Source organism: Hemiscyllium ocellatum, chromosome 7 (genome assembly GCF_020745735.1).
Source record: "Hemiscyllium ocellatum isolate sHemOce1 chromosome 7, sHemOce1.pat.X.cur, whole genome shotgun sequence".
Taxonomy (NCBI): Eukaryota; Metazoa; Chordata; class Chondrichthyes; order Orectolobiformes; family Hemiscylliidae; genus Hemiscyllium; species Hemiscyllium ocellatum.
In genome coordinates this window covers 123,088,163-123,101,626 of record NC_083407.1, presented here as the reverse complement: position 1 = coordinate 123,101,626, position 13,464 = coordinate 123,088,163, and the positions used below count along the sequence as shown (strand labels likewise).

Below are 13,464 nucleotides of genomic sequence, written 5' to 3'. Positions count from 1 at the left end.
TTCTCATCCACAAATCCACCCTTTCAGTATCCTACAACTGAAAAAACAACTCACCATATTAATACAGGATGGATCTTTATATGATAATTATAGTATTAAATTGTAGTTTCATGTTTCCCAAAGTTTTAACTCTCAATCTAACAATTTCTTTCTTCTGTGAACTGAAATCCAAACCAACCTCCTCACTCCTTTCCTCCACACCTGGTTCTCACACACTCTGTCCTCTCTTTGAATTCAGTTTCCTAGCTCTTGTCTGCGGACTAAGAACCAAACCAATGAGTCTGATTCTGAGTCCACCGGGGGGTGGAGGTGGGGGGAGGAATTGTTGGTGAATCCTCTGATGACAACCACCCTGCATACACTGCTTCCTGCACACTCTGGCCAAAACCCGTCTTACTAAAATGAACCAAATTAGAACTCAAATTGCAGGCCCATCCTTGTCACTTTCCACAAAAACCCTGAATCTTCACAAAAAAGAGAGTTCTGATAACTTTCTGCAAAATGCTGCCCCACTGATAGTCTGATCACATGGCAGGGTACCAGGAAACAGGCCATTCCCCTGGGTCCTGCTCCGGAAGATGCCAATGACAGATTAATCCGATACACCCAGAGCCTCCTTCCCAGGCACTGACCCGCACTGTGCACACTCCCACAATTGCCCAGCACTGTGCCCATACACTGGCCTCCCCTCCTACAGCACGTGCGCCCGATCATACAGGAGTCCGGGAGATTGACAGCAGCTGCTGCCCAATATATCAGAATCCCTACAGTATGGAAACTGGTCCTTCGGCCAAACAAGTCCATACCGACCCTCCAAACAGTAACTTGCACAGACCCATTCCCCTACCCTAAATTTACCCCTGACTAATGTAACTAATATTATGGGCAATTTAAAATGGCCAATTCACCTGTCCTGCACATCTTTGGGATTGTGGGCAGAAACCGGAGCATCCGGAGGAAACCCGCTTAGACACGGGGAGAATGCACAAATTCCAGGTTTGGCTGCAATCAAAACCGGGTACCTGGTGCTGTGAGGCAGCAGTGCTAATCACTGAGCCGTCTCTATGGACGGGAAGGGGCGGAGCTGGAGAACTGGGGTAATGAGATTGTAAACAATGAATGAATGTGGAGGACACTGGGGGATGGACAGGTCAGTGAGGGACAGGAGCAGTGCAGCAGCAGGAGGGGATCCTGGACAAACTGAGCAATGGGAGAGTCTGACAGGAGAGAAACTACAGGAAGGTTCTGTTTAGAGGCTGAGGCAGGGACAGTTGGGAGACAGTATGGCCTGGTGGCTTGGGCAGGTTTTCTAATCAGCCTCTTCAAAGATGCTGTTCCTCAACTCTGAGCCCGATCCTCCTGGTCCAGAGGTAAGGACACTGCCACCATTTCCTGGTGGGCAAGGGATACGGGGACCGCCTTTCAAAAAGGAACTCAATTGTGTTGGTGACATTAACAAGACTCAATGCACAGTCACAGACAACATGCTGGCATACTTGAACTTCATCCCGAATATTAACACCTATAACTGGGTAACGCAGACCCCGATGTACAGAGTTAAATCCTGGATATTAATAACAGCTTTGTGCATGGGAAATCATGTCTCATGAATCTGACTCAGTTTTTTTGAAGAAGTAACAAAGAGGATTGCTGAGGTCAGAGCATGGACATGATCTACATGGACTTCAGTAAGGCGTTCGGCACGGTTCCTCACGGGAGACTGGTCAGCAAGGTTAGATCGTATGGAGTACAGAATTGGCCCGAAGGTAGAAGGCAGAGGGTGCTTTTCAGGCTGGAGGCCTGTGACCAGTGGAGTGTCACAAGGATCGGTGCTGGATCCACTACTTTTCGCCATTTATATCCATGATTTGGATGTGAACATAAGTATTCTAAGTAAGTTTGCGGATGACACCAAAATGGGAGGTGTGGTAGACAGGGAAAAAGATTACCTCAGAGTGCAAGGGGATCTAGATCAGATGGGTGATGGACTGAGGAGTTCAGTTTAGAAAAATATGAGGTGCTGCATTTTGGAAAAGCAAACTTTAGCAGGCCTTTACAGTTAATAGTAAGTTCCTGGGGAGTGCTGCTAAACAAAGAGCCCTTGGGAGTGCAGGTTCATACTTCCTTGACAGTAGAGTAGCAAGTAAATCGAATAGTGAAGGCAGCGGTTGGCCGGCTTGTCTTTATTGGTCAGAGCATTGAGTATAGGGGTTGGGAGGTCATATTGCGGCTGTACTGGACATTGATTCGGCAACTTTTGCAATATTCCATCGAATTCTGTTCTCCTTCCTATCATGTTTAAGAACATCCATCTGAAAGAGGTCAGAAAAGAAGTATAGCATGTTGCCAGGGTTGGATAGGCTGTTTTCTCTGGAGCTTCAGAGGCTAGACAGTGATCTAAAAGAGATTTTAAAAATCAGGCCGGGCATGGATAGGGTAAATAGACAAGATATTTTCCCTCCAGTGGGGGAGTACAGAACTAGGGGTTTGGGAGGGAGGGTAGGCAGACAGGGAGTGGGTGGATTGACAGGGGTGGGACAGCAATGGGTAGGGAAAGAGAGGGGGAATAGAGAGGGGTGGCACAGAAACAGGTGGGGACAGAAAGTAGGATTAGAGAGGAGGGCAACAGAGGGGGCGACTGATGGTGGGGGGGGAGAGACGCGGTGGGCAACTGACAGGAGGGGGCAACCGACGGGGGGGGGTGCGACCGACAGGGTGGGGGGCGCGACCGACAGGAGAGGGGGGAACGACCGACAGGAGAGGGGCAACCCATTGGAGGGGGTAAACGACAGAGAGGAGGGACAGACCGAGGGGGCGACAGATGGGGGATCAGACCGACAGAGGGGAGGACGACCCATGAGGGGGTGGGGCGACGACAAAGAGAGGGGGGAACAGACAGAGCGGGGGGGAGGGGAGACGGGGAGGAAGATGGAGAGTTATTTTATAGATCTACAACTCAACCCTGTTTGTGTTTTGTCCTCCTCACCTTAATTCCCTCTGAAGGGCTCAGAACAACTGCATAGTTCCTGGAAAGTTTCAGGGAGATCAGGTGCTGAACATGGAATTTGGGACACTAACATTGAATGGAATGTGCTGGTCAATAAATGGACTCTGGTTCGACTCCACTGTCTGTGTGGTGTTTGCACATTCTCCCTGTGTGTCTGCGTGCTCTTAATTTCCTCCCACAAATCCAAAGCCATGCAGGTTAGGTGGATTAGCTTTGGGTAATGGTAGGTTACAGAGTTAGGGTGGAATGCTGTTCCGATGGTTGGTATGGTCACATGGGGCGAAAGGCCTGCTTCCACACTGCAGGGATTCTGTCACTGAGTATAGGGGTTAGGAGGTCACGGTGTGGCTGAGTAGGGCATTGGTCAGGCCAGTGTTAGAATACTGCATTCAATTGTAGTCTCCCTGATTTCAGAAAGATGTTACCAGTATATGACTCAACCTCTTAATGGCAAGTTCTTGGGAAGTATTGACAAACAAACAGACCGTGCAGTGTAGGTTAATAGTTCCTTGAAAGTGTGGTTGAAGGTAGACAGGTCAGTGAAGGTGGTGTGCGGTATGCTAGCTGTTATTGGGCAGTGCATTGAGTATAGGAGTTGGGAGATCATGTTTCGGTTGTACAGTTTATTGGCTTGGCCACTTTTGGAATGCCCGCTGCTTTCAATTCCAGTCTCCCTGCTATAGGAAAGATGTAGGGAAACTTGAAAGAGTTCAGAAAAGATTTACAAGGGTGTTGCCAGATTGGAACATTTGAACCATAGGGAGAGTGTGAATAAGCTGAGGCTATTTCCCTGCAGCACTAGACACGTTAGGTGGCTTTAATCGAACTTTATCAAATTATGAGGATCAATGATAGGGTGACTAGTCATGGTTTCTTTTTTCCCAGGGTAGGGGAATCCAAACGAAAACGTAAATCTTTTTTCCAAGGTGGAAATGACAAATTCTAGAGCCACACATTTAAGAGAGGCAGCAAGTTTAAAGGAGATGAAAACCGGAACAACTGCAGATGTTGTAAACCAGGAAGAAAATCAGAAGCTTCTGGAAACGCTCAGCAGGTCTAGCAGCATCTGTGAAGAGAAATCAGCGATAACGTTTCTGAGGGTGACCAGACCTGAAACTTTAACTGATTTTTTTCACAGATGCTGCATGACCTGCTGAGCATTTCCAACAATATCTGTGCAGGTTTAAAGGGAGTTGTGTCAGACAAGTGTCTTGTGCAGAAGGTGGTCAGTGACTAGAATGTATTCTCTTGGGAGATGGGAAAAGCAGAAACAATCACAGTTTAAGAGGCATTCGGACAGACACATAAGCAGGCATAGGTTATCAGGGATATGGATCATGTTACAAGCAGATGGAATTAGTTTGGAATGGCATTATGATCTGCACAGACACGATGGGCTGATTACTCTCGTGCTGTAACTGTTATGTTTTCCAGGGGTTAGAATGTTTTTTGAAGTAACAAAAATGATTGATGAGGGCAGACTGGTCGACATGATCAACGTGGACTTTAGTAAGGCATTCGGCAAGCTTTCTCATGGAGACTGGTTAGCAAGGTTAGGTCTCATGGAATAAAGCAGAAACCAGCTGAGTACAGAACTGGCTCAAAAGTAGAAGACAGAGAGTGGTGGCGGAGGGATGCTTTTCAGACAGGAGGCCTATGGAGTGTCACAAGGATTGGTGCTGTATCTATTATTTTCCGTCATTTATATCAATGATTTGAATGTAAACACAGGAGGTATTACTAATTTTGCAGATGACGCCAAAATTGGAGGTTTAGTGGACAGCGAAAAAGATGACCAAGGCTGCAATGTTTCCTGCAGGTGTCACCATTTCAGATGCCGCCCGACCTGCTGGGGATCTCCGGCACTTCTTGGGTTTGTTGCAGATTCCCACCATTTTGCTGAAGCACTGGAGACAGAGAGCTGTACAGCTCCAGATTTTGTTGACTCTGATTCCTGGGATGGCAGGACTGATGGATGAAGAGGGACTCAATCCTCGTTTAATCCTCCTTTCCTTTGGTTTTCGGAGCCGCTGACGACATCACTAATATTCTACCTCCCACTCTCTGTCCTGAATCTGACCCATCTAACCTGACACTTTAGCTCCCACCCCCCTGCCAGACTAGTTAATACCTCACCAATGGAACTGGCAATAGCGCCCCCCCCCCGCCCTCCCCAGGAGATTTGACCCAGCTCTGCCCAGGGGTAACCGGTCAGGCTGGTACAGTTCCCACCTAACCCAGAAACGCTCCCAATGCCTGAAGAATCTAAACCCTTCCCTGGTACACCATTTCTCCAGCCACATATCCGGCTGATCTACCCTCTTATTCCTGCTCTCACTAGCACATGGCACTGGGAGCAAGTCTGACATCATTTCATTTCAGGAGCTGCATTATAATGTGTCCCTGCTCTCCCAATATCCAGCTTTCAAACGCTCATCCCTTTGTTTCATGCTGTCGTTGGTATTGATGTGTTCTCCAACCACGGGCTGTTTACCCTCCAGCTCCAGAATGTCCTGTAGCTGCACCATGATATCGCGGATCCTATCACCAGGGAGATAACATACCATCCTGGATTCATGGCTGTGGCCATAGAAGTGCCTGTCTGTATCACTGACTATTGAATCCCCTGTCACTCTCTTTCTTCCCGTTCTGGGCAGCAGAGCTATCTACGGTGTCATGAAATTGGCTGTTGCTGATTGCCTCTGAGACCAACACATACGCACACACCCACACGAATCCCAAGCGGTATACAGTATCTGTTTGGGAAGGGAATAACCACTGGGAACTCCTGCACTTCCTTCCTGAGCCTTTTACTTGATCTGATGGTCCCCCATTCCCTTTCTGCCTGTGTAACCTTCACCTGCAGTGTGACTAACTCACTGAACATGCTGTCCATAACATTCTCAGTATTGCAGATGCTCCACAGTGAGTCCACTCTCAGCTCCAGGTCTGAAAAGCAGTTTCCCAGTAGCTGCTGATGGGCACATTTCCTGCACACATAGCCCGTCAGGGACACTGGAAACATCCCTAATTTTCCCACATTGTACAAGAGGAGCACACCATGAGTCTGAGGACTCCGGTCACACAGGCTCTCTAGATTCAGCTAGTTATTCTCATTTAGAGAATTTAAATGAGCGAGCAATCTTCCTACCCTTCAAACATTGTAATCAAAATCCCGTATTCTTTACTTAAGTTGATACGTTATACCTTAAAAACTGTTACAAAATCTCCACAGGTATCGCTTACAAACTGGCTGTTCCCTTTGGGACCATGTGAATTTCTGAATGGGCTGAAACAAAACGGAGTTTCAGCTTCACCTTCTCCCTGTCCCACCTCGCTCTGTTTACACCCAACTCCAAAACACTCATTGAGCCAAGCTGCCCTCACAGTGCAGCCCTGTCATTTTCATTGTCTGCTCACCCCTACACTGCCCTCAGCCTCCTGTACTGTTCCAATACATCTCAATGGGAGCTCAGGAAAAGCATCTCATCTTTCAATTCAATCCTTTGTAGCCCCAGAGTCAACATGGACCTCAGCAGTTTCTGGGTGAACAGACAGTTGTTAGAATCTGGAACATTCCACCTAAAACGGTACTGGAATTTGTGTTTATAAGGAGCTGCAGGGAATTGAAAATAAGGAGTTTACAGGTTAGCATCATGAAGTGGGTGATTGGGACTAAATCTGACAGTCCCTACAAAGAGACGAAGTGCAATCTGGACAAATCTATGCTCCCCCTCAGACCAAAACAGACCCTGAGCTTCCAGTTGCCTGCCACTTTAACACACGAGCCTGTTCCCTGGCCAACATCTGTCTCATTCTTAATGCAGTGTTCCAGGGAAGCTTGATGCAGAACACTCCAGAACATACCAAATGGCCCTGTATTTCAAGGACAGCAATTTCCCCTCCCATGTGGTCAACAATACCCTTCAGTGTATCTCCACCACTTCCTGCACCTCTGCTCTTGAACCCCACCCCTCCAACCGCAGCAAGGATAGAACCCCCAAGTCCTCGCTTTTCAGCCAGATACAACACATCATCCTCTGCCATTTCCACCACCGACAATCAGACCCCACCAAGAGATATCTTTCCCTCCACACCCCTTTCAGCATTCCTCAGAGACCATTCCCTGTGACTTCCGCATTAGATCCATGCTCCCCACCAACCCATCCTCCACTCCCAACACCTTTGCCTGCCATTGCAAGAGGTGTGAAACCTGTGCCCACACCTTCCCCTCACCTCCATCCAAGACACCAGAGGTCCCTTCCACATCCAACAGAGATTTTCCTGTACATTGAATAACCTCATCTATTGTGTTCATTGTTCTCTACAATGGGGAGACAGGACGCCAACTTGCAGAATGTTTCAGGGAACCTTTCTGGGAGACGTGCACCAATCAACCCCACTGTCCTGTGGTCAACCATTTCTACAACCCACACTCTCACTCTGCCAAGGACATGCATGTCCTGGGCCACCTCCACCACAAAATCCTAACTACATGACTCCTGGAGCAAGAATACCTCATCTTCTACCTTGGGACCCTTTAAGTACAGAATCAATGTTTCATCATTTCCCCTCCCCCCACCATATCCCAGATCCAGCCCTCCAACTCAGCACCACCCTCTTGAACAGTCGCACCTGTCCATCTTCCTTCTTAATTACCCACTCCAGCCTCTCACCATTACCCTCCACCAGCATCTTCCTATCGCCTTCCCAACTACCTTCTCGCCAGCCCCACACACACATCCTATTATCTGTCAACCCTCTTCCTCACCCTCACATTCCTGCTGAAGGGCTCAGGCCCAATATGTCAATTCTCCTGCTCCTTGGATACTGTCTGACCGGCTGTACTTCTCCTGCGCCAAACTTTAACGTAAGCTGGAAGAACAAACCTCATTTTGTACTTGGGGGACCCTTCAGGCCTCTGACCTTAAAACTGAATTCATTAATTTTAGGTCCTAAGTCTCCCACGTCCTTGCGCCCTAGAGCCCCACCCCACACACCAGGCCTTGTTATTACATAGCCTGTCATTACACACTACCTATGGTTAGCCACTAATAGTCTCCATTAACAGCTAATCAGCCTCCCCCAGTCAGATCGTTATCCACTCCTTTATCCAACCGCTCTTCTCACTCTATCCCCACCTTAACTCCTTTTATCTTGCCCCCATCCCCCCACACTATCTTCTGCACATAAACGGACTTTTTTTTTTCTCAGTGACATCGGTTCTGTGGAAGGGACACCGGATCTGAAACGTTAACTCTGATTTCTTGTCACAGATGCTGCCAGACCTGCTGAGCTTCTCCAGAACCTCCTGGTTGTTGTTTCTGATTTACATCATCCCAGTTCTTTTGGTTTTAATTTACCGGGAGTCTGTAATTCAGGTCCAACAGCCTCTGTCCCAGTCTCTGCTGTCTCTCCCACCCCCACCCAGTGACACTGCACCTGCACAGCTCATGGACAGGTGTTGTCTTGCTGGCCACACCCCTCATTCACTCCCATTGGCTGCAGGACCACACAGACTCTCCTCCTATTGGTCTGGAGCTGCCGTCAATCAAGCCGGCGCCGATTGAGAGGTGAGTGGTTGGCTCCTCCCTCTCCCTGCCCTGGGATGTGCTTCATCATTCACAGTGAATGGGGCAGTATCACAGAGCACTGGGGCTGGGGGCTATTCAGCCCATTGGGGCTGTCCTCTCTCCCTCTGTAGATGGTGCAAATCTGTCCCAACTACCCCCAAATCTTTCCTTAAAAAGTAAAATTCCAAGTCTGTTTCAAAATACCTGCTGAATCTGTGTCGTTCAGACTGTTCCAGATGCTCAGAACTTACTGAGTAAAATAGTGTTCACATTTTCACCTTGTATTATTTGCCAATTACTTGAACGTAGTTACTAAAAATTGTGACAGGGTTAACAATTCCTCTCTCTCTTTGCAAATTCAAGACCTTGGAACAAAATCGGCACCAGGTCAAAATCACTGCTTCACCTTCTCAGCTCCAAGGATAATTATCTGTGCTTCAGCTAGCTCTGCACAAAAGAGAGGAATGCATCTTAATTTATTAAGATCAAAGAAACAGACCTCCGGTCCAATTCGTCTGTGCCAACAAGGAATCCTAAACTAATGGATTCCCATTTACCATCTATTGGCCTGTATCCATCAAAACCCTTCCTATTCATGTACCCAATTGGAAGCCTTTTAAATGTTGGGATTTTATCAGCCTCCACTACTTCATCTGGTAGCCCCTCCCATACACACACCACACTCAGCTTGAAAACGTTGCCAGTTCGATCCCTTTTAAATCTTTGCCCTCTCAACTTAAACCCATGTGCTCTAGTTTTGGACCCACCTAACCTGAGGAAAAAGGATGCCAGCTGCTCACCTTATCCACGCGCCTGGTGCTTTTATAAATCTCCATAAAGTTACCTCTCAGTCTTTGACTCATGAGAGAAAATAGCCCCAGCCTATTCAGCCCCTCCCTGTAGCCCAAATCCTCCAATCCTGGTAACGTTTTTGTAAATCTTGTCCAAACCTTTTCAAATTTCACAACATCCTTCCCAGAACAGGGAAATTCAAACTGAAAACAGAATTCCAGAAGTGGCTTAATCAACGTCCTGTCCAGCCACAATATGACGTCCCAGCTTCTGTATTCAATGCATTGACCATTAACGGAGAGCGTTAATGGAGTCCCATTTGCCAGCGGTTCACCCTTATCCCTCTAAAACCTCCCTCTTCAAGTACCCAGTCAGACACCTTTTAAATGCTGCAATTGTACTAGCCTCCACCCCTTCCTCTGGCAGCTCATTCCATACTTGCAATGCCCTCAACATGAACACGATGCCCCTTAAATCCCCTTTAAATCTTTTCCCTCTCACCTTAAGCCTGTACCCTCTCGTTCTGGAGCCACCGAACTTGGGAAAAAGTCCCTGACTGCTCACCTTATCCATGCCCTTCATGACTTTATAAGATCACCTCTCAGCCTCCAAATCTCCAGGGAAAATAGTCCCAGCCTATTCAGCCTTTCCCAATAGCTCAAATCGTCCAACCCCAGGAAAGTCCTTGCAAATGTTTTCTGAACCCTTTCAAGTTTCTCAACATTATTCCAAGAACAGGGAGATTGGAACTGACAACAGAATTCCAGAAGGGCCTTCATCAGTGCCCTGTCCAGCCACAATATGACATCACAACAGCTGCATTCAATGCATTGACCAATAACGGGGACCGTACCAAATGCTGCATTCACTCCCCTGCCTACCTGTGACTCTACTTTCAGGGAACTATGAACCTGCATTCCAAGGTCCCATTGTTCAGCAATGTTCCCCAGGAGTTTACCATTAAGTGCATAAGTCCTGCCCTGATTTGCCTTTCCAAAATATAACAGCTCACATTTATCTAATTTGAACTCAGTCTGCAATTCCTTGCTCCAATGGCCCATCTGATCAAGATCCTGTTGTATTCTGAACTAACCTTCTTCACTGTCCACTACACCTCCAATTTTGGTGTCTTCTGTAAACCTACTGACCATATCTCATATATTCACATCCAAGTCATTTATTTAAGGGCCCAATATCCATCCCTGCAGCACACTGCTGCTCACAGGCCTCCAGTCCGCAAAGCAACCCTCCATCACCATCCTCTGTCTCCTACCTTCAAGGTAGTTTTGTAATGGCTGGCTCTCCCTGCATTCCATGTGATCTAACCCTGCTAACCAGTCTGCTTTGTGGAACCTTGTTGAATGTCCATATAAACAACATTCACCGCCTGGCTTAATCAATTTTCTTTGTCACTTCAAAACACTCACTCAAGTTAGTGAAACACAATTGTGCATGTACAAAGCCACATTGACTCTCCCTGATCATTCCTTACCTTTCCAAATAGATGGATATCTGTCCCTCAGAATCCCTTCCAACAACTTGCCTGCCACTGACTTCAGGCTTACTGTTCTCTTGTTCCATGGCCCCTCCTTACCACCTTTTTTAAAATAATGGCACCTCACCTGTCGCTATCAACGATACAAATACCTCAGGAGAGGCCCAACAATCACTTCCCCAGATTTCCAGAAAGTTCCAGGATACACCTGATCAGGTTCCAGGGCTTTATCCACCTTGATGCGATTTAAGACACTCAGTACCACCTCCTCTGTAACATGGACACTTTTCAAGTTATCACTGTTTATTTCTCCAAACTCTCGAGCTTCCATATACTTCTCCAGTAAAAATGACGTGAAATATTTACATATATATCACACCCTCTGTGATTCCATAGCCTTGTTGACCTTTAAGCAGTCCTATTCTCTGGTCCAGTTAATCTTTTGTCTGTGATATATTCGTTTAATCTCTTTGGATTCTATTCCAGGACATCCCAGAAAAGCCTACTTCAAGAACCGTAATTTTCCTCCGACTTGATCAACAATGCCCTCCAACACATACACTTCACTTCCCGCACCTCCGCCTTTACCCCACACCTCCAGCCACAATAAAGAATACAGCCCTGCGGTCTTCATCTTCCACCCCACTAATCTCCAGATACAGCACATTAACCTCTTATTTCTGCTACCTAAAGTCAGACCCCACCATAGACATATTTCCCTCCCCACCGCTATCTGCGTTCCAGAGACCATTCCCTCTGCACCTCCCTTGTTAGGTCCACACCCTCCCACCAACACATGCTCCACACCTTTGACCTTCCCTTACCGCCACGGGAAATGTAAAACGTTCAGCCACACCTCACTGAGCTCTGTCCAGGACCTCAAAACGATCTTTTCACATCAGGCAGAGATTTGCCTGCACATCCCAAAACCTCATATACTGCATCTGGACACTATGGGAAATTTAACATGGTTCATCCAACTAACCTACACATCTTTCGACTGTAGGAGTAAATTTGAATATCCGAAGGAAACCTTCACAAACACTGGGGAGAATGTGCCAACTCCAACACAGACAGTCGCCCGAGGCTGGAATCAAACCCAGGTCTCTGTTGCTGAGGAAGCAGCGCTAACCACTGAGCCACAATACTGTGGGATCTTTGGTGCTGATGTGCTGCCCCACTGATAACTCAGTCACTCACCCTGCCTCATTTCCTAAGAGGCAGTGATGATGGAGTGAAATTATCACTAGACAGTTAATCCAGAGACCCAGATAATGTTCTGGGGACCTGGGTTTGAATCCCATCACGGCAGATTTGGGAAAGTGAATTCAATAAATATCTGGAAAAAATAATCTAGTGACGACAAGGAATCCATTGTCAATTGTTGAAAAAACCCATGTGGTTCACTCATGACCTTGAGGGAAGGAAAATGCCATCCTTACCTGGTCTGGTCTGCATGGGACTCCAGACCTATAACAACGTGGTTGACTCTTAACTGCCCACTGGGTAAACGCAGCAATAAATGCTGGCCGAGACAGTGACAGCCTCATCCTGTGAATGAATAAAGGAAACAGGTCAGGTTTTGTTCCTTCTCTAGTAGGTACATCCTACAAACTCAATCAGAAATGTTCTCGTACACACTGAACAAATACATTTCCATCCAAGCCCTTAACACTACAGCACTCCGAGGCCATGTTGGTAAAGTTAAAACCCCTTATCATTGCAACTATATTTTTACAGATAACTGAGGTCTGCCGGTAAAATTGTGTCTCAATTCCCCGCTGACTATTGGGAGAGAGTCTATAATACAATCCCAGTAAGATGGTCACCCCTTTCTTATTTCTCAGTACCACCCAAATAACTTGCCTGGATGTACTCCCAGGAATATCCTCCCGAAGCCCAGCCATAATGTTATCCCTAATCAAAAACACCTCTCCCCCTGCTCTGTTGTCCCCTTGCTATAGCATCTATACCCTGGAACGTTAAGCTGCTAGTCCTATCCATCCCTGAGTGCTGCCTCTGTAATTGCTGTAATATCCCAGTCACATGTTCAAAACCATACCCTGAGCCCACCTGCCTGACCTGTCAGGTCTCTTGCACTGAAATAAATGCAGTGTAACTGGTCCGTCCCACCTCATTCTGTAGCTTGCTCTTGCCTGCCTTGACAGTCTGATCTGGTGAACAGTACCAGCCTCAGACTCACCTCTTTTCTCACTATCTCTTTAGGATTACCCCGACTCCCTCACTGGTTTAATGCCTCCCGAGTGGCACTAGCAAATCTCCCTGCTCCTCAGGACCCCATGCTTTCCCCTTCCTATGTCATTGGTACCAATGTACAATGTCCTCCCACTGGTTATTTTCCCCTTTGAGAATGTTCTGCTCCCTCTGAGAGATATCCTTGACACTGGCACCAGGGCAGCACCACCCCATTCTGATCTCTCACTGTCAGCTGCAGAAACGCAGACTGTGCCCCTGACGAGAGAGTCCTCTATCACCATCGATCGTGTGGAACTGGATACACCTCACATTATGTTAGAAGCCAGTCTCAGTCCCAGTAACTTGGCTGTCAGTGCTACTTTCCCCTGAAAGTCTATTAC

General features: G+C 47.3%; 1 long non-coding RNA gene across 1 annotated transcript in view; it reads right to left on the bottom strand.

Annotated features, from left to right (window-relative positions):
• LOC132817607 (uncharacterized) overlaps positions 1 to 13,464 on the bottom strand; it is a 41,042-nt gene that overhangs the window by 13,998 nt on the left and 13,580 nt on the right. The window contains exon 4 of the long non-coding RNA XR_009644901.1: positions 12,310 to 12,418. This is a non-coding gene — a long non-coding RNA (uncharacterized LOC132817607). The remainder of the gene's footprint in view (positions 1 to 12,309; positions 12,419 to 13,464) is intronic.